Here is a 25800-nt window from a genome sequence, read left to right as displayed (position 1 = left end):
TCTATACAACGTTTTTAAAATCTACTTTATAGCTTGTAGTAACTCACGGGAGGCTTCTTTTATTTTATTTGTATTCATAATAATTTTTATTTTTCGTCAGAATGTATTATGGTGCATTAGTTACGAATGTTTGTTCTCAAAAAACAGTGCATTGTGTGTAATACAACTGTGATTTGTATTAAATTAGTTTGTTTTTAAGGAAGGCCAGAGCTTCAGCTGTGTCAAATAGATTGTTCCCTTTAGTTAATGTTTTTTAAAAGAACATTATATTCCGATTTGATCATGTCCCCTTTATTGTATTACGGAGAGCAATGTGAGCATCCATTCCCATTGGATAACGCAGGATTTTACACCCGGAAGTAAGTATACACTTTACTGTCGATTGATTTTACAGTGATATCTGCACGACTCATCAACTAAAAAACACCAGATTATCCTTGTTGATTGGTTTAAATTGTGTACAATGCTTTTGTAATTTTCCCCTTCGATTCGGAGAAACAAATATTTGTTCAGTTTAGGATGGCCGAAGACACTACACTACCCAGAATCCTCAGCTATCGTTTGGGACTACACCATGTGCTTTGCTTGACAATGTTGAAGTTTACACTGAGTGACAAACAGCATTTTGAAATGGAATGAAACCCATCGACCGCACACTATTCAAAACAGGAATCAAACGTCTCCTCCCCCCCCCCTCCCCCCCTTAGGTCACAGGCTCCTCCAACAGTGCAACACAATAAAACAGATAAACAGAAAAAATAGTGAAAGTCAATACAAAAAGAAAAATAGTAAAAAGTGAAATAGTGCAATAAGAGTCTATACAAGGGATTGGAATATGATATATTAGACATATCATTTCTAAGTAGCAGCCAGATGAATGTTATGGATGTTATTTCAAAGTTCAGGTGTTTAATAGTCTTATGGCCTGTGGGATGAAACTGTCCCTGAGTCTGGTGGTTTTGGTCCAGATGTAAGATAAGATAAGATAAGATGGTACTTTATTGATCCCAATTTGGGACATTGTTTTTGTTGCAGCAGCATAAAAGACAAGGCATTTTACAATAAAACAAAACCACAAATAAACAAGAATAGAAAGAAAAGAATAGAAAATATACGTGTTGAAATAGAAAATATACATGTAGATATTATATATGCAAATATACATATTCAAAAATATATGACAATGGAATATTGAATATCAAATATTGAACAGATTATATATGTGTACAATGTACAGCGATGTTGTATTAGAGAAACTATGGAGCAGAGAGTTCTCTTCCAGCCAGAGGTGATTTATTGTACAGAGTTATGGCAGTGGGCAGGAATGTGTTCCTGTATCGGTCCTTGTGACAGCGGAGCTGCAGCAGTCTGTTGGAGAAGGAGCTCCGTTGACTGTCCAGCTGCAGTTGGAGAGGATGGGTGGGTTATCCATGATGGACAACAGCCTGTTCAGTGTCCTCCTCTCCACCACAGCTTCAAAGGGGTCCAGCTTGATGCCGATGACAGACCCAGCTCTCCGGATCACTTTATTGATCCTGCTGGTGTCACCGGCTCTGCTGCCCCCCCAGCAAAGAAGAGTGCACTGGCCACAACAGACTAGAAGATCTCCAGCATCTTGCTGCACACGTGGAAGGATCTCAGCTTCCTCAGAACATAGTCTGCTCATCCCCTTCTTGTACACAGCGTCAGTGTTGATCCTCCAGTTTAGCCCATAAGTGCACTCCCAGGTACTGTAGTCCTCCACAACAGCCACATCCTCTCCTAGAATGCGGCTGTTATGCCAGATGGCAGCAGACAGAACAGTTTGTGGCTGGGGTGATTATAATCCTGAGGGCTTTCTTTAAGGTTAACCAGGTATTTTTACTCCACTACATTTATTTTAGTTACTTTACAAATTCTGATTAATGATGTGAAATATAAACAACCCTTAAAGCAGACTTTAGTTACACCTGAGTAAAATTCAGGGAAGGTGATTGTCAAGTGCCAACAATCAGGAGAGATATTTGATTGGAGGACTGGCTTATAAAGCCAGTTGAGTAGCACTTGAAATGTTTTTGCTCTATGAAGCCTGATGTACTTATATGATTCTGTTTTCTTCAAGCTTGTATTTTGTTGGTCAAACGCACTTATTGTAAGTCGCTTTGGATAAAAGCGTCAGCTAAATGCAATGTAATGTAATGTAATGATTGTTGTTGCTTGAGAAGACTAAATATTTATCTGCAGATCCCTATAAGGTATATACATTACTCGTTATTCTCTACAAATAGTTAATTAAAAACTGTATATAATTGCTATTTTGGACATCCCTTTTCAATATTTCAATATTACTCTAAACGTGTAATTAACTTAACGTGCTTTAACCAGTAGGTGGTTTTGGTTAAAAATCTGTCAAGTTTACAGTGTTAACAAAATAAAATATACTGCTGTTTCTGGTTTAGTTTACGACGGATATATTTAGTTATTGTTTTGATATTTACACAAAAGCGATGGAAAAACCCCACAGCAACACAGAAAATATGGTCTTAACATGAGTAGTTAATAAAAAACAATAATATCAAAACAAATGATTACTACTAACTTTATTGTGAAATTAAAACAGAACGGTAAAAGAATAGTTTCCGGTCTATTCTGAGCCAGATCTCTGTAGATAAATACAAATACAGAACTACGACAGATGTGTAATATTTAATGCAGCCAAACCATTTATTACAATGCATTCATGTGATGACTTTCAAAGAGTAAAGCAAGCACTGCTGAATAAAGTATGATTTATCTTTTACGAAACGTTTTTTTTCATATGGAATGCAGTCAACCAATCACAGAGCTTGAGGCAACGCAGACAATAGTTGAGGATTCTGGGTAGTGTAGTGTCTTCGGCCATCCTAAACTGAACAAATATTTGTTTCTCCGAATCGAAGGGGAAAATTACAAAAGCATTGTACACAATTTAAACCAACCAATGTTGTGTAATCAACAAGGATAATCTGGTGTTTTTGAGTTGATGAGTCGTGCAGATATCACTGTAAAATCAATCGACAGTAAAGTGTATACTTACTTCCGGGTGTAAAATCCTGCGTTATCCAATGGGAATGGATGCTCACATTGCTCTCCGTAATACAATAAAGGGGACATTATCAAATCGGAATATAATGTTCTTTTAAAAAACGTTAACTAAAGGGAACAATCTATTTGACACAGCTGAAGCTCTGGCCTTCCTTAAAAACAAACTAATTTAATAAAAATCACAGTTGTATTACACACAATGCACTGTTTTTTTAGACCAAACATTCGTAACTAATGCACCATAATACATTCTGACGAAAAATAAAAATGATTATGAATACAAATAAAATAAAAGAAGCCTCCCATGAGTTACTACAAGCTATAAAGTAGATTTTAAAAACGTTTTATAGAATAAAAGCTCACTGCAGGACGTTGTAGAAATGCGTGTGTGCACCACGACAAAAGAGCCTCATTCACTTTACATTGGGGTTGTTTGCGTGGTGCCGACACGTAATTGTAACAAAGTTCGTGACTCCACCACGCAATGCGGTGTTAAGGAGTCGTGGTGGAGTCACGCATTCTGGTGAGATCAGGTTGACACACACATATACACACCCACACACACACACACACACACACACACACACACACACACACACACACACACACACACACCATTTGTATTGTATGAGAGAGGTTCCAGGTTGAATTGTGGCGAATATTTGTAATGTTCAGAGGTTGTTGTGTTTAATATTCATGATGATTCAAATGATAATAAACATTAGCATAAAGCATATTTGTCCACTCATATGTTGATAAGAGTATTAAAAACTTGAAAAATATTCCTCTAAGGTGCATTTAGAACAGATAAAAAATGTGCGATTAATTTGCGATTAATCGCGATTAACTATGGACAATCATGCGATTAATCGCGATTAAATATTTTAATCGACTGACAGCCCTGATATATATATTTTTTTTAAGTGAAATATCCGGGGCTTTTCAGAAAACATCCGGGGCTTGGGCCCAAGTAGGCACCCCCTAGCGCCACCACTGCTGGGGACAGTTCAAGTGTTCTGTGGATCCTGTGGCAAACGTACAGTTTGTGGCAGAAGTAGAAGAACACAACAGTAAGTTCACCTTTTGTTATTGTATCTGTTTCAAATGCAAGAATTAAGGATTCAACACACTACTCTGTTTAGAATACTAATTGCAGATGCATACACTAGTTATCAGCATGAAGGACACGTTTTTTCATTGTCTGTTTATGTGAAATATGTAGAAGCCATCATTAAATTGTAGACCAATGCATGATTAAATACACAAAACAGCTTATATTATACATTCATAATTGTGTATTAGTTCTATCTTTATAGAGAACATTATACATTTAGAATCAGATTTTGAGACAGTGAGCGGCTGGGAAAGTCACACCGCCATGGGGCACAAACAGTTGCTGACGTGATGTTTTCTTCATTCTCAGGCATTCCATAAGGAGGGTCAGGAACTCACGCTTGGGACCACCAGTGTCCACTCCATCCTCAGTGTGTCCCTTATCATCAGTGAACTTAACTGACATCTCATGAGAGGGATCGAATGAGGCACCTTTGATGCCGCGGATTGCTCCATCCCACACACTGGCTCTATTCATATTGAACCTGCTGCAAGATGCATTTGTTCTTTTTGCAGAGAGTTCTGCAACAATGTGTGCCGCAGTCAGGTATTCTGTGCTGGGAAAGACAAAGTGATGTATTGTAATATTAAATGATGAAGATATAATAAGATTTACAGTATAGAATAGAACAATTAAGTGGTAATAGTAACAATTAATGCCTTTGCTCCATTTTGTCTTCTGGCTCAGACTGGCTATCAATAATGAGAAGTGCATACACATTTGTGTAGTTGCTGCAGTGAGAAGACAGTTGAATAATTATTTTCAAATACATAATATATGCATGACAGTCATATTTACAAAAGGATGTCGATCCTCTTCCTGTTTTTTTAATACATTGGGTTCTAAACTGCACTTTTGTCATACTCCTGCACAATCCTTGTAAACATTTGAAATGGATGCAACAAACAATATCTGATCTTTGAAAAATATTTGTAGGTGTTTTTTGTATCGTCTTCACTAAGATGTCAGATGTTGTGGGTGTCATTTGGAAATGTATGAAAGTATAATTGTTCTGCTTCCTGGCAATGTTACCCACTGTGATTGGAGGCTATACAAACAAACAAATGTAAAAATAAAGACACACACCACACAACTGTGTCACGATGCAACTGTCAACATCGTTTACCTATAGAAGTGGTTCTGACCCGGGGCAGACTGGACCTCTTCCTGGAATGGGGTTTGTGCTCCATCCTATTTTTACCCAGGAAATAAGTGCACACAAAGGTATTTATTGATTTCATGTTCACAAATTCAAACCTACATGGTATAATTACATTTTTAATTAGTCTTACCCGATCAGACGCTGGTTGTGGGTGCCTGAGAGGTCTGATAAAGGTAAACAACAAATATATTCAAACTACTGTACTGTTAAAACATTCTGCTTCTTGTGACACACAATAATATGTTGACAATGTTTTATTTTACCCTGGCAAACTGTTGTCCATTCGTGGAGTGCTCACTTTTGGAACATTTGGAATGTCCCACACCTGCATACCCACAAATGACTGACTGAAATAAAAATAAATTCACTTTAATTAAGAATAAAAGCCACGATAAATCCAAACTGACCAAGGTACATTATATTGTTGACCGTCCTTTAACTCTCACATTAGGATTTACATTGGGGCGCAATAAACCAACTCCTCTCTGCACCTAATATATCTATATGATGTCAAGAGTTACATTTAGGTGCACAATGCTGTCTCTTGACTTGCAAGCTCTTTTACCAAACAAGCTAACGCTAGCTGGGTAAATATGACGCTCTTTGTATCAAAACAAAACTTACCTTCTTATATATCGATTTTTTTCCACTTCGATCAACTTTGTTTCCTCCGGCTTCAATTTGCAGCACTCTTGTTCGTTCTCTCTATGTCTGGTCAGACATCAATCTGTTCCACGTAGCGCGCCCCCTAGAGGCCTGGAGCACTTCCGGAATGTTTTTTTTTTGTATGTGTTTTGGGATTTGTGCGTGTTTTGGACTTTGCATATTGTTTTGGTATTTGCAGCGTTTTTTTGTTGCGTTTATTTTCGGGGTTTGTGTGTTGTATTTAGTTTGCATCATTTCTGTAAATGCAGCGTTTTTTGGTTGTATTTGTTTTCAGGATTTGTTTGTTTTTCATTTTAGAATTTTCAGCTGTTTCCTGCTAATGTATGTGTTTTTGGCCGTTGTTCCGCGTTTGCACCTGCCGGCCACCGTACATTATGCCTAAATAAAGGTACTCTAGCTTTACTCTATTTTCAAGTTTTTCTTCAAAAAGATGAGTTTGTCTACGTTGTCAGTAGTGAGGGCAGATCTGTTGGCGGTAACTATGTCACCTGCCGTCGAGAAAACCCTCTCGCTGGGGACTGAGACTGACTCGGATGTGATTGAGCATGTTTGACGTGTTACCACCAGCATACCGCACCGCTGTTGAACAACGCCGACACAACGTCCTCGTCCGATCCACAACTCGCACCCCATCATTGTTGTAGTCCACAGGGAACCCGAAATGTTCCCACACAGCTGATTTAAAAGAAGCAGGTGGGTTCTAGCTCCTGTGTGTTGTGTGAACTCGCCGTAGCTACTAACTTTTCTTCTTCATGTATTGTGTTCGTTTTGTTGTGTTTTGTTCTTGTTCTTCATTTGTTATTTACGGGCGGCTGGCTTTTAGGCGCAATACCGCCCCCTGGATTATATATAGTGTAATACTGCCCTGAGTGACAGACTTTTTTCCCACTCGTAAAAAAAGGCGTATGAACCGTGACGAATACGAATATGAATACAGATACACCACTAATCACTATTATACAGAATATTACTACCAAACTCACTACACACATCAATAGTCTCCTGTGTGTCATACTACAGCAGAGTTTTGAAGAATATGCTTTTGAATAATTTTGGGGAATATTTATAATGTCAAATCTTCAATAAATATGGCATCATCTGAAATAACTTTACTATTATACAGTATATTTCTACCAAACTCACTATTTGCATTGTTGTTGTTAGCATCTGGTTAGCTAGCTGCGCTAACGGATATTAGAAGCTGTTTCTAAAACAAGGAGAGGGAGAGCTCTGTCCTGTCAGACTGAGAGAGATAACTACAGCTCAGTGAGGTAAGGGACTCTCTGTTTAGATAGCTAGCTTAGTTATCTCAGTGGGTCTCAAACGTTTTGGTCACCATTCATGAGAATAAATGAAAAACAGTTATGAGTGATTAGTCAAATATCCATAAAGAAAAAGAAAATCTGTTTACCATAAATTCATTTTGCTCTCAAAGTGCACCAGGTTGATTTAACTTCAATAATTTAAAATAAAATCTTCCCGGGGGAGCATGCCCCCGGACCCCCTACAGGAGGTGAGGACCCCCCCACTTATAAAATAGCACTTTACCTCTGCTTACACCTATATGCCATATGCTGTGAGCTGATTATCGAGCCTTCATTGTAAGAGTCGCGGGTGCACTGTGTATGTGCGTATTCCACTGTAGCGCCCGGTACATTAATGGGAAACCCTAGTTTGTACATGTTCAATACATTTGTAACACTGTACACATGAACGTTTCTTTTTTTGGTTCACCAAAAAAAAAATCTCACTCCAAGCTGAACTCAAATGTTGGCAGCCCTGCCTAACTATACCGTACTAAGCCGTGCGAGGCCCTGCAGTGGAAATGCGCCAATAGTGTCAGGATATCTTAGGATGTTCTGCATCGATTTGAACCCTTCTTTTTAAATCTGTCTGTTGGGAGTATCCCTACTTGAAGGAAGTGTGGTATTAAATCAAGAATAATCATTACAAACATTTGTAGCAAGGTTTCTACATAGGCAGTTTCCTCTTGGCTAAATCTAACCAAGTAGTTTTGTATGTAAATCGCCGGTTTCACAGCCTTTACTAGATCGTATTAGATAATAGCAACAAACAACTTATTTGGTTGTTTGGGTCGGAGGACCTATTTGCATCTGTTTAACATTCTGTTGGGTTTATTTCCATCCATATATCCATTAAAAGACACATTTCTTTTTCAGAAGGGCCTTAATTTTTACCATCATTATTGGCTTATCATTTCAATTTAAATAGAATTAGACACATTTTACTGGACAAAGTGAGAGTGATGAAGGCAGCAGTGAGTGCTGCAGAGTCTCTCTAACCCCCTAAACGCACCAGGAGCGTCTGCGCCGCGTTACGTTGCGGCTGCGCCACGCTGCGACCTCCTCCTGCGACCTAACACACCAGGCGCGTTTCAAAACGTTGCGGAAGCGGAGCGTCGTGTGTGCAGCCTCGCAGTTCTTAATTAACTTTAAAACATTAATATGTAGTTGTTACCTTCCACTCCACAAACTGCAGCGACTAAAAACCAGGCCTTGTCCTTTCTGATGTTGTCCTTGTAAAAAGCATTGGTTACATCGTATAAAATGGTGTGTTTCTCCACTTCCATTATCAACACCTCGTCGTCCATTGTGCATATCGTAGTGGAGGTGTTGTGATGAAGGAGGGGGGTCTGCTAAATTAGTATATATGCGGGATGGGCCTGGCCCGGATGCTCACCTTTCCACTTCCTGCGAGGAGGGGGCTGCCTGCCCGACCTTACCTTACGGCTGCGCCGCGGCAAAAATAGGATTCATCCTAATTTTAGAGAAGCGCTGCGCCGAGCCGCTTCTGGGACGCGTCTGAGCCGTAACGCGGCGCGTGTGGTGGAATAGCACCCATTGACTAGAGTGGCTGCGATCCTTACGACCGCCGCGGCGCGGCCGTAACACGCAGACGCTCCTGGTGCGTTTAGGGGGTAACGGAGCGTCCACACTACAGCTTCAAAAAAAGCTTGGAGCTGGGCGTGTCTGTAGCTTGGGGATTTTATTCAAGCAACACGACCAACAACCAATCACATGAATCTCCCGCCCCCGACATAAAAAGCAAAAAACCCCGGGGATTTTATGGGAGCAATATATATATAAACTCCCCAAACAGGCGAAAACCTACCAGTTTCACCCACTGTCTCTGCCACCTCCCTCCATGCTGGCTCCTCCGGTTTGTATCCCGGTAGGTGAAGAGGGTCTGGTCATACAAAACCGGGTGATTTGCTACAGCGATAGTTAGTTTCTCCTCCAACTTTTTTGAAATATAGAAATGAACGGCGGGATATCTCTCCCAGCTTAGACGCGGTTTGATTGGCTACGACTTGAGCTGTCATATTTTCCGAAACGGGATTTGATTGGCTGGCGCTGGCTACTCCGGCTCCGCCGTCTCCGGCTCCGCCGTCTCCGCCGTCAGAAGTTGAACATTGTTCAACTTCTGACGCCGGAGACGGACCGCTATGCTACCCACAATTCAGTTCGGCGAAAAAGCGAGGCAACGTGACGGCACCCCATTCAAAGTGAATGGGCAGATTGGAGTTGTCGACGCTGTCGACGCTGTAGTGTGGACGGGCCGTAAGAGAGCAGAAGTCTGTCCCTGCCAGACTTCTGCACTGAGCTGAACACACATCCCTAACAGTCTATGTATCTTGTATATTTTCCTTTTCTGTAATTTATCATGTTCACGTGATTATTATGTGTTATCTCCCTATTACCCATCTTAGTTTTTCTGTCTCAGTTTTCTATTTTTTCTTAATAATCTTTTCTTCCTTCCGTTATTTTATTTTCTACCTGTCCATCCCTGACTCATCCCTCACTATCTCTCTCCTTCTACCTCCTGACATTCATAAGCAGCACTCGGTCGCTCTTGCTGCCACCTAGTAGTCAGTCTCACCTCCATACTCACGCGTGGATGCCTCGACTGATTGCATAAGAACATGGTGTCAAACGGACACGGTCATCACCAGTGGAGATGGGAAGGGAAACACCACGCAACAAAACACAATGTGTGTTGTTAGGGCATTGCCGGGACAGTTTCCAGTGCTGAATCGACTATTGACACAGGTTCTGAATCTAAAACGGTTAAATTACAGTACTTATTTCATCATGCAAAACAGGAAATTGTCTTGTGTAATGTAGTTACCTTCTATTCAAAATAAAAGCCAGCCATCTTGAAATGAGGGCAAACACAAGCTGTTTTAACTTATATTATTAGAAGCTAAAACAGAGGTGGATTCCCGAATTGTCGGTTTGATTTTATGTATACTGGCAAATGCCATGATAACATGATTTGACAAAAAAGAAGAAATCGCTTGTAAATTAATTATTTAATTATATTATATAGTATAACACATAAAACTATACTATGTTCACCCTCTTTCTGAATGGCTCCGTTTATGCCCCTGCCCCTTTAACCCCACAGATGTGTTTGCTAGTATAAAAAAGCTAAGGTATTTCTCAAGCCATTAATGGAGATACTCAGATATGAGGTATATTTCAATAAGCCTGCAAGTGACACACATTCGAAAGGGAAGACAAATCTGAATGTCTTGTTGAATTCCACGTTTTCTGACAAAGGCAGCAGCAAAACTGTTTGTGGGTAATAGGCACTCTAGATATCCAACTGCAAGTTTACAAGTTATGAAAAACACAGCATTTAATCATATTTCCCCATTCTCAAAATCTTGCGACATCTTAAAAACCATATCAGTAGACAGGTTTGCTCCAAAAAAAATTGAAAGATGTGTGTGAACTTCTATAGAATTATGAATGAATATGTTGTATTGTTATTGAGATTTGTCTGATAATTTGAGGCTTTACTGAGGGTTTTCTCAACAAATGCTCCTAATCTGTATTGCTTTGTATTCCTCTTTTCTCATTGGTTCTGAGTTAATCGATGCTGACTTGATGTGCTCAGTCTGAAGTGAGAAGTGGGAAGTGATGGGGAAGAAATAAGCCACAATACCCCTCTGGAGAAGAAAAAACATCAGCATTGTAGAATTCCATCTTGTACTCAAACCCTTTGGGACTCAACCCACTCAAATCGTAAAGATTCAAGTTCATTCAAGCCAAATAAAGCATTGATTCCCTTGTATTTATTTAACAATCTATAATCAGATTTGAGCCAGAACATTTACAATGCTTTATTGCAGGTAGACGAGACTTGAATATACAAGGGTAGAGTTGAGCTACAGGGCAAAAAAATACCCTTATTTTATTTAAGAGCAAACAACAAATGCTCGTCTACCTACATTGCCTGAGTCTACAGCGCCTCTGTTAATTTCTGACACTAATCTGATGAAGCCTCCGGGTGTATGTGGCAAATAGCTTCAGAATTAAAGTTTACTAGTCTGCTATTCTCTTATGAACGTTCCTATACATATTTCCCTCTCAATCACACTGATATCCACATAGCTGCTGCTGCTTCTGACAAGTCTCTGTGGCAGTAATTCCACTCCGGCCATCAATTGTGACACAAAAGGAGACGTTGTTGCCATTTATAACCCTGGAATCCACCCAGTGAAGATGCACGTTTCCCAGCCAGATCAGTGGCAACATGGTGCACAAGAGGGGGGGGGGGGGGGGGGGAGAAAGGGAGAAAGACGTATATGCCATTAACAGCCGGCAGCATCCAACAGTGCTACCAGGGTCTGGAGGCTTTGATAGTGATTGAGCGAGCTGCAAAGAAACAGGCAGAAAGGAGGAGACAGAGCACAGTGGAAGCGGGTTATGACCAAGTTAATTTGATCAAAATGTTCAGAAATATCCAATAAGTGCTTCACGTCTGGCAGATCTGACAAAGGCTGTTGACTCAAGATGTGTGTGTGTGTGTGTGTGTGTGTGTGTGTGTGTGTGTGTGTGTGTGTGTGTGTGTGTGTGTGTGTGTGTGTGTGTGTGTGTGTGTGTGTGTGTGTGTGTGTGTGTGTGTGTGTGTGTGTGTGTGTGTGTGTGTGTGTGTGTGTGTGTGTGTGTGTGTGTGTGTGTGTGTGTGTGTGTGTGTGTGTGCGTGCAACACGTTCTCACTCTCAGCCCGTCACATATTGACGGACGGTCAGGGCCCCTCCCCGTCGCTATATTACGTACAGGGTACCCCTTTCCCGTCATTTTCTACGGGCAGGGCGTCCCATAGACCTTCATTGCGGACACAGCGGACCCCTTGCCCGTCAGGCTTCTACGGGCAGGGCGTCCATAGACCTTCATAATGCCTATTTTAAGGTTCATTTGGCCATTAAAATGCGTTTTGATCTCATTTTATGCGAGTAATGAGTTTTTATTTCGGATTATTTGTGCAGTACATGTACATGATGTTTAGTTTGCTAGTTATGACGAAGATTACTTCATGAATGTGTACACATTCATGGTTGCTAAGGTGGTTGCTATGGACGCTGCAACAGCTCCCAGACCACGTGATCAACAACAATGGCTGTCCTTCGTGTTATTCTCGGTGGAAAAATGCCTATTTTAAGGTTAATTTGGCCATTAAAATGCGTTTTGATGTCATTGTATGCGAGTAATGAGTTTTTATTTCTGATTAGTTGTGCAGTACATGTACATGATGTTTAGTTTGCTAGTTATGACGAAGATTACCTTACGTCTGTGAGGAAAATGTATGGGGCTCAGAGCCTCGTATTTTTAAAATCTTTTTTTCCTTCTAATTTGTTATTCTTTTCAAAATAACACACTGTTATTTACTCACCAATAACATACAATTATCCTTGCTTTTATTTATTGGTTTAATTCCATAATCTCGGTCTTTTTTGGTGTTCGTCAGGAACTGAATTTCAAAATAAAAATAACCGGAAACAGACGTAGGCCTATAAGGGACAGTTCGAGCATCATTGCGATTGTCAAAATGTTTGAGTTTAGGACGGCCGAAGACACTACACTACCCAGAATCCCCAGCTATCGTTGAGGACTACAGTCCCCGTGATTACTCTTCTAGGTCTGGGATTGGATGTTGGAGTGGCAGTGCGCCAAGGTTACAGCGTCAAACAGCTGTGTGAAATGGAACGAAACCACGCCAGACTATCCAAAACTGGAATCGAACGCCCCCCCAGAACTACACACTACACTATTGTGTTTCGCAAAATGTTCTATGGGACGTCTCTACTGAACTTTTTCCCACAATTAGAAGTTGCCAGTATTAAACACATTGGTGTTATCAAATGTAAAACATATAATTAATAAATGGATAAAAATCGCTGTCCATAATGCGCAGCATCAATATATAGCATTAATATACCCACATGAAAGCTCATTGATACTTTGTAATTCTACTCCACTACAATTCAGAGGTTAACCTGGTATTTTTACTCCACTGCATTTATTTGAGTTACTTTGCAGATTCTGATTAATGATGTGAAATATAAACAACCCTTAAATCAGACTTTAGTTACACCTGAGTAAAATTCAGATAAGGTGATTGTCAAGTGCCAACAATCAGGAGAGATATTTGATACTTGTGCTTGAGAAGACTAAACATGTATCTGCAATTGACATTAATGGAAACGAGTAATAAAGTATATTAATTACTCGTTATTCTCTACTAATAGTTCATTAAAGACTATATATTATGGCTATTTTGCACATCCCTTTCAAGATTTTAAAGGTGTATTGACATATCATTTACACAACTTACGGTGTAGTTATGAAATGAATGAAAAACGTGGGTCACAGGTCCCTCAACAGTGCAGTACAAGACATCTATCAATATGTGTGTACCTCCACCATTAAACTGTCATATTCTGCACATTTCTTATTCTATCTACATACATAAGAGTATAATCCATATGTATAATATCAGTTAAAATAAGTGCTTCAACATAGTTAACATTGCAGGAAAGCAATATATTAGACGTTAAGTACTTTGTATTTATCTGTAGATAGATACCCCCAACGTTTTTTTCTTATTTAAAAGAAGACCGTAATCTGTTATTTAATGTTTAAATAAAGGTTAATTCGTTTTTCTGTTTTGCACCTCCTCCTATTAATATCTTTGTACATCCTGCACTAAACTGTTTTATTGAAGAGATCACTTATAGTATCTTCTTGATTTTTTATATTCTATATTTCTATCACAGACCTTCTACTTTCCCCCTATGAAAGTATATGTACTCTTAATATTTTTTTAATCAAATATAACACATAAAAACAATAATTCAATAACGTGCTTTAACCACTAGGCACACAAGGTACACACAGACACTTATGTAGAACATCTGAAGATGTGTAGTTGTATTCATGCTTTCACATAATTTTACAGCATATTGCTATACTATTTCAGAATCAGTATTTACATTCTTACATTCAAAATGCAATCCAATTCAAATCAGTAATATCTTTAAAAACTACAGTCCTTTTTTATCAGCTGTGCACCGTTATGGTGTAAATATAACCTATCTATAAATTACATCAAATGTAAAAGTCAGCCGAATTAGTGTTGATACTGCAAGGAGACGTATTGTGTGAAGAGAAATTGAGAAGTTTTTTAATTGTTGATATATTTATGATTCACGTCAAGTATTCAGTTTCGGCGGCATTTCTTCAGTTTTTCCATAGATCTCATCATCAGGGCGCTATAAATAAAGAACTACGGCAGATCTGTAATATTTAATGCAGCCGAACCGTGTATTACAATGCCGTTATGTGATGACTTTCAAAGAGAAAAGCAAGAGCACTCGGAATTAAGTATTATTTTAGTCTTTTCAAATGTTTTCCGGATTTCATATAATATAAACACCAAATCCCAGCATGCATTGCGGCTAAAACATCCAATCAGCGTAGCTGAGAATCTTGGGTAATCGCTCGAAATGCCCACGTCTGTTTCCGGTTATTTTTATTTTTAAATTCAGTTCCTGACGAACGCCAAAAAAGACCGAGATTATGGAATTAAACCAATAAATAAAAGCAAGGATAATTGTATGTTATTGGTGAGTAAATAACAGTGTGTTATTTTGAAAAGAATAACAAATTAGAAGGAACAAAATATTTAAAAATACGAGGCTCTGAGCCCCATGCATTTTCCTCACAGACGTAAGGTAATCTTCGTCATAACTAGCAAACTAAACATCATGTACATGTACTGCACAAATAATCAGAAATAAAAACTCATTACTCGCATACAATGACATCAAAACGCATTTTAATGGACAAATTAACCTTAAAATAGGCATTTTTCCACCGAGAATAACACGAAGGACAGCCATTGTTGTTGATCACGTGGTCTGGGAGCTGTTGCAGCGTCCATAGCAACCACCTTAGCAACCATGAATGTGTACACATTCATGAAGTAATCTTCGTCATAACTAGCAAACTAAACATCATGTACATGTACTGCACAAATAATCAGAAATAAAAACTCATTACTCCTATACAATGACATCAAAACGCATTTTAATGGCCAAATGAACCTTAAAATAGGCTTTATGAAGGTCTATGGGACGCCCTTCCCGTAGAAGCCTGACGGTCAAGGGGTCCGCTGTCCGCAATGAAGGTCCATGGGACGCCCTGCCCGTAGAAGCCTGACGGGCAAGGGGTCCGCTGTCCGCAATGAAGGTCTATGGGACGCCCTGCCCGTAGAAAATGACGGGAAAGGGGTACCCTGTACGTAATATAGCGACGGGGAGGGGCCCTGACCGTCCGTCAATATGTGACGGGATGGGAGTGAGAACGTGTGTGTGTGTGTGTGTGTGTGTGTGTGTGTGTGTGTGTGTGTGTGTGTGTGTGTGTGTGTGTGTGTGTGTGCGTGCGAGTGCGTGCATGCGTGACCACTCAAGACAACAGAATCCAATTAGCATGACAACACTGCAAGGCACATGGGTGTTGGAGACGCTGGGCACTTTAGCATGCTCTTAGGGCAGGCGAAATTCAAACAGCTTTTTTTTTCAAAACTCCTCATAGCTGCGAGCTTGACAATATCTTGTGAAGCAAATTTGTGGGGGGTTTTCCTAAACATTCAGGCAGATAGGATGCTCTCAAATGGCGCATTTCGATTACAGTTTAGGAACTGGGGTAGTTACTATAGTAACGCAGTGTAGGCGGAGCCGTGACGTCATCTTCAATGAGAGCTCCAGAAAAACAACACAGCCGTTAGCTGTTACGGCCCGTCTACACTACAGCGTCGACAGCGTAGAAAACTCCAATCTGCCCATTCACTTTGAATGGGGTGACGTCACGTAGCCTCGCTTTTTCGCCGAACTGAATTGTGGGTAGCAGAGCGGTCCGTCTCCGTCGTCTCCGGCGTCAGAAGTTGAACAATGTTCAACTTCTGACGCCGGAGACGCCGGAGTAGCCAGCGCCAGCCAATCAAATCCCGTTTCCCAAAATCTGACAGCTGAAGCCGTAGCCAATCAAACCGCGTCTAAGCTGGGAGAGATATCCCGCTGTTCATTTCTATATTTCAAAAAAAGTCGGAGGAGAAACTAACTATCGCCGTAGCAAATCACCCGGTTTTGTATGACCAGACCCTCTTCACCTCCCGGGATACAAACCGGAGGAACCAGGCATGGAGGGAGGTGGCAGAGACAGTGGGGGAAACTGGTAGGTTTTCGCCTGTTTGGGGAGTTTATATATATATTGCTCGCATAAAATCCCCGGGGGTTTTTGCTTTGTATGTCGGGGGCGGGAGATTCATGTGATTGGTTGTTGGTCGTGTTGCTTGCATAAAATCCCCAAGCTCCAGACACGCCCAGCTCCAAGCTATTTTTGAAGCTGTAGTGTGGACGCTCCGTTAGCCCTCAGAGCTCACAGCTCCTCATATCTGTTCAGAAACTAGACAAAAGTTAAACAAGTACAAACCACAGACTGCCTGTGTCATGGCGAATACAGTCGCTGGTTTATTTATGTCTGTATAGGCCGTTGTTGTGAGTGTGGACGGTCGGAACATATATAACGTTAGCTTAGCCAAGCTACATTTAGAAAACAAGCATTTTAAAAGGTTTTTCGCCTGCCGTCTGTCTGCAGACTTGTCAAAGCATTAATTCATGATTTTTACTAACCGGTATCAGTATGTTGTTACTTCGGCATCATTTTGAAAGGTGTATTACAATTAAATCACGGTCAAATATGTTCATCTTGTTGTAGTTTGTAGCCGCCTTGCCAGCGATTCTCTCTCTAGTTTAGCATACTCAGCCTGGTTGTTCCTGGCCCTAGAACCACGATTGGGGCCAGAAAAACTGTGAATTAGGACCCGCTAGCCAGTACTAGGCCAAGTGGAAACGCAACCAAAAACGGGCCCCGCACGGCTCTGCACGCTTAAAGCGAGCTCCGCGCTGCAGTGGAAACGCGCCAAAAGTCAGCTCACATGCAGCTGTGTGCAGACTGGACCAAGCAAAGGCCTCAGGCAAGGCTAGCAGCTTCCCCCAGGCATAGATTTAGAGAGGTTTCACATGTTTTTTAAAGCTTATACATCCCTTCCTGTAGCAGTTTTCACAATACTTAGGAGTGTACAAGGGGGAAAAGTTAAGTCGAGTGTCACCAAACCAGAGGCAAATGGAAGAAAGGGAAGTGGAGTCTCAGCTCAACTCACAGCACGCCGCACAGAACTCGGTGTTTCCTCAGCCGCGGAAAACCCAGAGCTGACATTTTGATGATTTGCAGCGTGGGGAAAAAGCCTCACATTTAGAATCCGTGCACGCTCAAATCTGTTCTGGCAAGGTTTTAGACTCTGACCCGCAACAAATGGAAATGTTGACTTATTAGTTGGAAGTATATGTAACATTTCCGCATTTAAATGTAAACAAAAACGATGTTAATGTAAATATTTCATTGAATTGTGTTTTTACTTTTTACATTATCCAAAATGTTTGTACAATTCACAAACCTAGAGTATTCTGTCATTTTACTCAAGGTGCGTTTCATTTAGTTACCTGTAATCATAAATCAGATATACATCTTTCGTACCGCAGCGGAGAATTTTCCATTAACAACAGCAAATGCAGATAAAGGCATATACAAAACTAAAATAACCAAACATCAATCAACAGATGGGAAGTACCCATCTATGTTTCTTTTTAAAAAGGAGCAGCATTTTAATAGAGTAAGTAAACAGAGGAAAGTATTGAAGGAGCCATTAATATTAACACATTGTATATAAATTGTAAAAACAAGTTGTGATAATGGCATTTCCTTCCCTATTACATTAGTGTAGTGGTTGTCTGCCATATGAGCTGTAATAACTTGTTGATCAAGTTATGAGCTGCCAATTTAACAATACAGAAAATTCAAATGGTACACAGCAAAATCAGCATCCCCAAATTAACACTGTCAGATTTGATTTCAACACTTTGACAGTGTCTATATGGGTCCATACCACATAGAGTTAATTTAAAGGGGACCTATCATGCAAAATGCACTTTTGTACGTCTTGTATATGTAGCCGGCGCTACTGTTTTCTGGATTAGCTGTCAGATCATTTGTTCACGTGGCTGGGCCGCCACTGCCCCCTTTAAGACCTTTAATCTGTATTTTATAATACTGAACTTTTACCTGATTATTTATATAATAAACTTTTGTAAACATTTGAAGTTGAGGCCGCGTCCCTGTCCATCCTTTTGCTCTTATCTGCGTGACTTGTCCTAAGTGCTCGTATTGGGGAACCCAGGTTAGCGTTAAGTATCCTAACCCCCGTTATATAGGTATGGCTAGTGCTGCGTACCGGCAAGCCGAACCGGTACTGGACTTGTAAAAAGTTTCGGTTCAAGTCCGATTAAAACCGGAACGTCGGGAACCGGTACTTGGACTCGCAAAAAAAGTAGCACGATATATATATATATGTATATTCTGGTGTCTGTTGTTATTTAAACATTCCCTGATAAACGTTATTCAGCGTCAATAAACGAGTGCTAATCCCAGTGTGCTCAGTGTACAACATCACATGTAATTTCACCTTCGATTCACAGTTTGAAAACGTAGCATTTCGCCACATGCTAATGCTAACCGGAAGTGAAGAATCTTCAGAATAAAAGTATTAAGTTAATAGTGTGAACTTCCGTTTTTTTCAGAATAAAAGTGATTTCAATTCAATAGTGTATTTAATTCAAAATTACGCCATATCAACATTGATTTTAATTTCTAACAGTATGTATGTACATCACTATGTATGTAGTATGTACTGTATACATATAGAGTTGTAGAAAATACATGGTGTACAGACAGTATACAGTACACTCTGACTGTACAGTCACTACAGTGTAGCCTATACTGTATAGTAGGTGTGTAACAGTGTAATGCGTATGGTCTACTCTACACTCTACCTTTCAGCAACGCTTTAGGGATTTAGGCTCAGTCAGCTCAGGGACTGTTTGGTTACTTTAGTTTGGTAAATGAAATAAATGTTTGAACTTTGTAGTAGTTCACTGTAGTTGCTGTCATAAGTCATTTGTAGACTAAGTGGCAAAAAGTGTTTTTTTTACATTTGTACTTTGTAGAGAAATGTGGACACAAGTTAGATGGGAGCACAATAAACCTGATGAGTTTGAATTTGAGTTGATTATGAGTTAATTTTCAATTGATAATTAGCTCACAATAAGTTCACTTTAGTTACTCACACAACTTGATACAAGCCATGGGTTCAGGTCCGGACTTATAAGTCCGGACCTGAACCTGAACCTCTGGACTTGAGTCCGGACCTGAACCTGAATGTGAGTCCAGGTACGCAGCACTAGGTATGGCCCTACAATATATTATTCAAATATAGCATGATAGGTCCACTTTAACTCTTTTTAAAGAGTTGGTTTCTTCACACTATTCAGAGTAATTATTAACTCTATTTGGAGGTAAAATGTAACTCTTCGTAACACTAACCAGTGTTAGTTTTTCTCAACACTTGCATGGTGTTAAATATGAACTCTCTTACAGAATAGTTTATTAACTATGAAAGTGTTACTCATATATTAACTAATGCTGTCAAAATTATCGCGTTAACGGCGGTAATTAATTTTTTTAATTAATTGCGTTAAAATATTTAACGCATGTGCAGAATGGCACGCCCCATACATCCCACCAGTGGCAGCGCCAGGGTATGGCTGGGGTAGGCTACACCCATACCAAGAAATGGCTTAGCCCAGGGGTGGGGAACCTTTTTCCTCTCAAGGGCCATTTCAATTTTTTCAACATCCTCCGAGGGCCGTACAAATTATTGACCTCTGCTTAAAAAAACTAAAATCACAGCCCATTCATTTGGCCTTTATTTCATGCTGTGCAAAGAAAAAGCAACCTCTTAATCCAGATATCTCACCATGATGATGCATGCACGTGCACGGTTGTGGCATGAACACCAAAACAGAAAGATATGGACACAAGATGTGTGCAAATGTATTTAGACTCCTATCCATGTGGACATGATTTAAGTGGAAAAAAGAAGAACATTTTTTTAAATGTTGAAGTTAAAAGCATCAATCTGCTGCACTTTGAGAGCACAATTAGGATCTCTATGGATACATCTCTCAACACCCATATGAAACAGAACTGTAAACAGATTAACTGTTTCTTTATGGACATTTTACAAATCACTCCCCTTTCAAACTGTATTCTTGTTTATTAATAACAACTTTTTTGTACTGTCAAAGTATTTTATACCTGTTTACTTTATTATCTTATTTTTTTATAATAATGATCATATAAAGATGTGCTGTGATGTCCTCACTGGTTGGAGAAAAAGCTTCTTATATTCGTTAGCATAGCTAGCTAACCAGATGCTAATTACAACAAAGTTATTGACTGTATGATCAGTATGACAGATGAACAGATCGCCACTGGGCTTTCAACTAAAGACACAGACACGCAAAAACGGCGGCATGTGTACTATACGGCCCCTTATGGGTAGGCTACTTTATATACAGTCTATGGTAGGCTACTGCAATTTTTGGAAGTGCCGGAGCGGCGTTCTGGTGCTCTCCGTCAGCACTACACCCCTGTCAGACGAGACATATACCACGTGATGACAAGTTTGGCTCGTGTTGTGTTCAAGGACCCTGACCGTGGCCAGGAAAAACAGGCACTCGCTTGTTTGAATTTTTTTTTTGCAATCAGAATCAAGATAACGGCGTGGTGTTGTTGCAGGAAGTCCCGACGGAGAATACTTTTGCTGTAGTACAGGCGTGCACATAACTGGTACGCAGGTTATGTGCGTAATCTGAAATGCGTACCGTCACTTGTGTCACAAAGCGCATTTGCGTACCGACGTACTTGTGAAGCTTTTCCAGAAGGCGGTTAGATCACCGGACGACAGACCATGTGCACAGACAGGGCTGCTGTTAAAGGGGAAAGGAAACACCAATTACAGTTATAATATTCCGGTAGTTTATTCATTTTACAATGGATATTGATCGTAATATTTATTGTATATGATATTACTCGCCAAAAGAAAATTAATTATCCGCCGGCCGGGTGGGGAATTCCGGGACCAGGCCGCCGCCATTAGGGGAGTCCCAAATGGTGATGTCACTGGCTGTGTTTTCGCTCCACCTGAAGTCAACACAACGTAGCAGATATGGCAGCGATGGAGGAATTTTGCAATGAGATCGACGTTTTGAACGATGAATTTGACTATTCGTCGGGAGATGACATTGATGTGGAAGCATCTACAGTTACCAGGCATCCCATGGCCTATGCTTATGAACCGATTCGGTCGAATAGAGTGGCATACGATCCGGAATAAAAAAATTAAAAAAACACAATGCTAACAGTGAGCCTCTGAATTAGCCCCGAGCGAAAATGCTAACCTATTACTGCACCGAAAATCACTCCTAGCTCCCTTATTACTTATCCTAGCCGCACATCCAACACATCGTTTATGATCGCAAGGAGACACAGAATCTAACGGTGCCCACCTCAACACTGAAAGATACAAACTCGCGAGGTTATCCACAAAAACGTACATCAAAACAAGTGGCGCTAGGTACTAACATACGCCAGGCTAACGGCTTACCTTCCTCATTGTCTGGTCTAAACTGGTCTTCAATGGCATTACAACGATAAAAACGATGATGTAGTTAATCCATAGGTTAATATCCAATGGGGCTGTGTCCCTTTTGAAATGTTCTGATAATCTATAAGCAATACAACTGCAATTCCGTTATCTGCTGTCCGCTCTGTGCTCCGTGCGCTCTGGGTCCTGCAATACCATCCATCAATAGCAATACTAGCCTTTTTAGGGCTGTTTTCGACAGATGAGCGTGTGTATGCCAGTTTAATTAGTTGAGCTATAGAACACCCCCAATTCTCTATTGTACTTCATAATAGCTACCATTTAGTTTGGACGCGATTGCGTTAATTAATAAGGTCACACTGTCAGTAAATACATGTGTGAGCTAGTAATCTGGTAGTGCTGCAATATTTACCTCTCTCTCGGCAGCTGAAGCAACTCGTTTGGTGGCTCGAACTTCACGTTTGTTGACACTGTCATTGTCTTGCGCGGCCGACGTGCTGGGACGGTCGGTGTTCCCGACTGCATACGTTGAGAAATCGAATATTGTGGGAACAGATCCTGGCTTCAAATCCAATGTTTTGTATTGAACCAGGCATCCAGACTGGACTTTGAGCAGCTTCTCATCCTTTAGTGGCAGCCTATGGAAATGTACTTCTTCCTTCTTTGTATAAAATCCATTTGTGCAGCCTGGGGCAATACAATAAACTCCTGACGACGACCGTTTTCTTGTAATGTAAACTACTGGTGCATTGCACGCCATGTTGTTTGTTATTGAGCTTTGGCCCAGGAAGCCGTACCCAATCAGTGACGTCACTGGGAAAGTCCCGGAGCAATGGAAGCGCCCATGGTCATTAGGCACATATTTCAAAAAGTAAATTCGCGTATCTCGATCGTTTATATTGGAAATAGACTAGATAAATAAATTTCCTAATGGTAATATTGTCGCATGGAAAGCAGTTTGAAAAGTGTTTCCATTTCCCTTTAATGTCGGTCTGTACAACGGAATTGTGCCAAAACTACGCCAACCGGCTGCGGAGGGAGACTCTCCCCCTTCACTGGAGAACTGCGCTAAAACAGCTGATCTCAATGTTCACACTCTGTGGTCACGAAGTGCTCCACTAGCCCCCCCCCCCCCTCTGTCGACTTTCCTGAAGTACTCCCTCGTTGATAGAAATCAACACGTAATGAATTAAGACCCCACGGTTTGATGATTGATAGGTGTGTGGGCTGTCTTTCATTTTGACACGCAGAAACATTTTATAATACACATAGATACGTATGTTAAATGGATATATCCGCCTTCTTTCATTGATCTTTCCATTCCCACAACAATATACATAAATAAATGGCATATTTTGGACATAGTTCAAATGGTGATTAATCATGATTAATTAATTTTTAAGCTGTGATTAATCTGATTAAAAATGGTAATCGTTTGACAGCCCTATTAACACTATAAGGTGAAAATAAAGCTCTAAAGTCAAAACATGGATGTCTTCCAACTATCTTAAGCTGAACAGCAATAAAACAGAGCTCATGGTTGTGGCACCCAAGGCCCTGCTCCAGAAGGTTGGTGACTTCGTCCTTGAGGTCGACGGCTGCTCCATCTCCCCATCTCCTAAAGCCTGCAACCTGGATGTCATCCTCGACTCCACCCTTTCCTTCCATTCCCACATCAAATATGTGACCAAATCGGCCTTTTACCACCTGAGGAACATTGCCAGACTCCGACCGTCACTCTCGGAGTCGGTTGCCGAAACCCTAGTGCATGCGTTTGTCACCACCCGCTTGGACTACTGCAATGGTGTCCTGTTCGGGGTTCCCAACAAAACCCTGGATAGGCTCCAGTATGTCCAAAACTGTGCTGCTAGGCAGCTAGGGTACTCACGCACACAAAGCCGTGGCAGCACATCACTCCCACCCTCATCCACCTACACTGGTTGCCGGTCAAGCCCCGCATATCTTACAAAGTCCTCCTCCTTACCTACAAGTCCCTCCATGCCCTTGCCCCCCAGTACCTATCGGACATCCTTCACCCACATGCCCCACCCCGGAACCTGCGGTCCTCAGACTCTGGTCTGCTTACCACCCCTCGCACCAAACTGCGAACCTTCGGGGACAGAGCCTTCAGTGTGGCAGCCCCCACCCTCTGGAATGCTCTCCCTGCGGAGATTCGCAACATCCCCACACTTGACGCCTTCAAAAGGGCCCTCAAGTCCTATCTGTTTGCCAAGGCTTTCGGCTCCTAAATCAATCTGTTGTTTTGTCTGTCTGACTTTTGTTATGTTTGTTTTTGCCCTATTACTTGTAAAGTGACCTTGGGTCCCTTGAAAGGCGCTATATAAATCAAAGCTATTATTATTATTAAAGTATAAAAATTACTAAAAAAATAAAGTAGGCTAAAGTTGTTAGAACCAAGATTTATTTTCAAACATTCGCACCACAAATGCATTTTAAAATATATTTCAAAAATACACAGCAATATGCAACAATGTATGCTCTCTCTCTCTCATTTCATTCGATGAGAGGATAACAGTCGAATCTGATGAAATGGAGGAAGATGGTGATGGTGTAGGGTTTGGCAATTAAGATCGAGGATTGAAGCTGGTCCGGTCCGGCAATACTGATTCATCTGTTACAAAATGTATCTCGAGATCTAAAAATTGACACAGGAGAATAAAAGAAGAATAAAAAAAGTGTTAAGATGTTATCATAGGTAAAAATAAAATTGTTTTAAATATATAAAAATGTTGTTGATTACCACATGTTATGACCCGGCTCAAAAGGCCACAACAAAAAGGAGACGCACCATGTTGACGGTTAACAAAATATGTTTATTTAGGACAAACAAATCAAATTAGGTCAAAACCAGTAAAGTATGAGGTGTGGATGTCAGTGGTATCAGTAATGTAAATGCAGGGTGAGGATTGTATGGACATGTATGTGTGTGAGAGTGTTGAAGTGCACAAAGTAAAGCAACTGAAGAAACTCATAGTATACTCAACCAAACCGGAGTGCCTGCAGGGAGAAGCAGAGAGGCTTTAAAATAGCTGCAGAGCACCAGACCCAGGTGCCCTGAGTTACTGCAATCAGTGCAATCAGTGCAATCAATGCAGCACAGACAGAACAGCCACACCCTCTCTACTGATGGACCCACAGGGGCATCACAGCCCCCCCCCTTTAAGACGGGGCCCCAAAGGGGTCCACGACAACCCAACATCCTTCTTCTTAACTCCAGCCTTCCGACTTCGTATTGCCTCTTCGCCTCCACTGCCTTTATGTCCCACTCCTCCTTGGGTTGGCTGGCGTTGAGCCACAGCATGTAGGCGCTCATCGGCCTCACCGACCTCCTTCGGCCTTCTCTTCTTCTGCCTCCTCTCCTTCGGCCTCCTCTCCTTCGCTTTGCGGGGTTTCCTCTCTTTCTTCTCCTTCTTCTTTGTCTCGATCTCAAAGTCAAAGGACCTTGCTGGACCACTTTTTCCAGACTCCGAAACAGGTAGGTCAGTGGACATCCTACGGCTCTGCACGCGTGCAATATTATAAACTGGAGACACACTTGGAAATTGCAAACCACTCTCATCTGACTCCCCAGATGCCACCGGCCTGGAAACCACCACAGGCGGTGGCACACCAGCCCACACAGCACTACCAGCGAGATCGTTGCCCAAAATCATATGTACGTACGGGACGCACGCCGATAGACACAACTCCCCGTACCAGCTCACAATCCAGCACTACTGTATGACGTCGCACAGGAATCAAGCCCATCTCCATGCCCCTCATCAGCACAAAATCCCCCGTTTCTGTCTCTGACGAAAAAGGCAACACTGACTCAACAATGAATGAGTATCTAGCCGCTGTA

Source organism: Pseudochaenichthys georgianus, chromosome 24 (genome assembly GCF_902827115.2).
Source record: "Pseudochaenichthys georgianus chromosome 24, fPseGeo1.2, whole genome shotgun sequence".
In the NCBI taxonomy this organism is placed as follows: Eukaryota; Metazoa; Chordata; class Actinopteri; order Perciformes; family Channichthyidae; genus Pseudochaenichthys; species Pseudochaenichthys georgianus.
Note: the sequence above shows the minus strand (reverse complement) of the source record.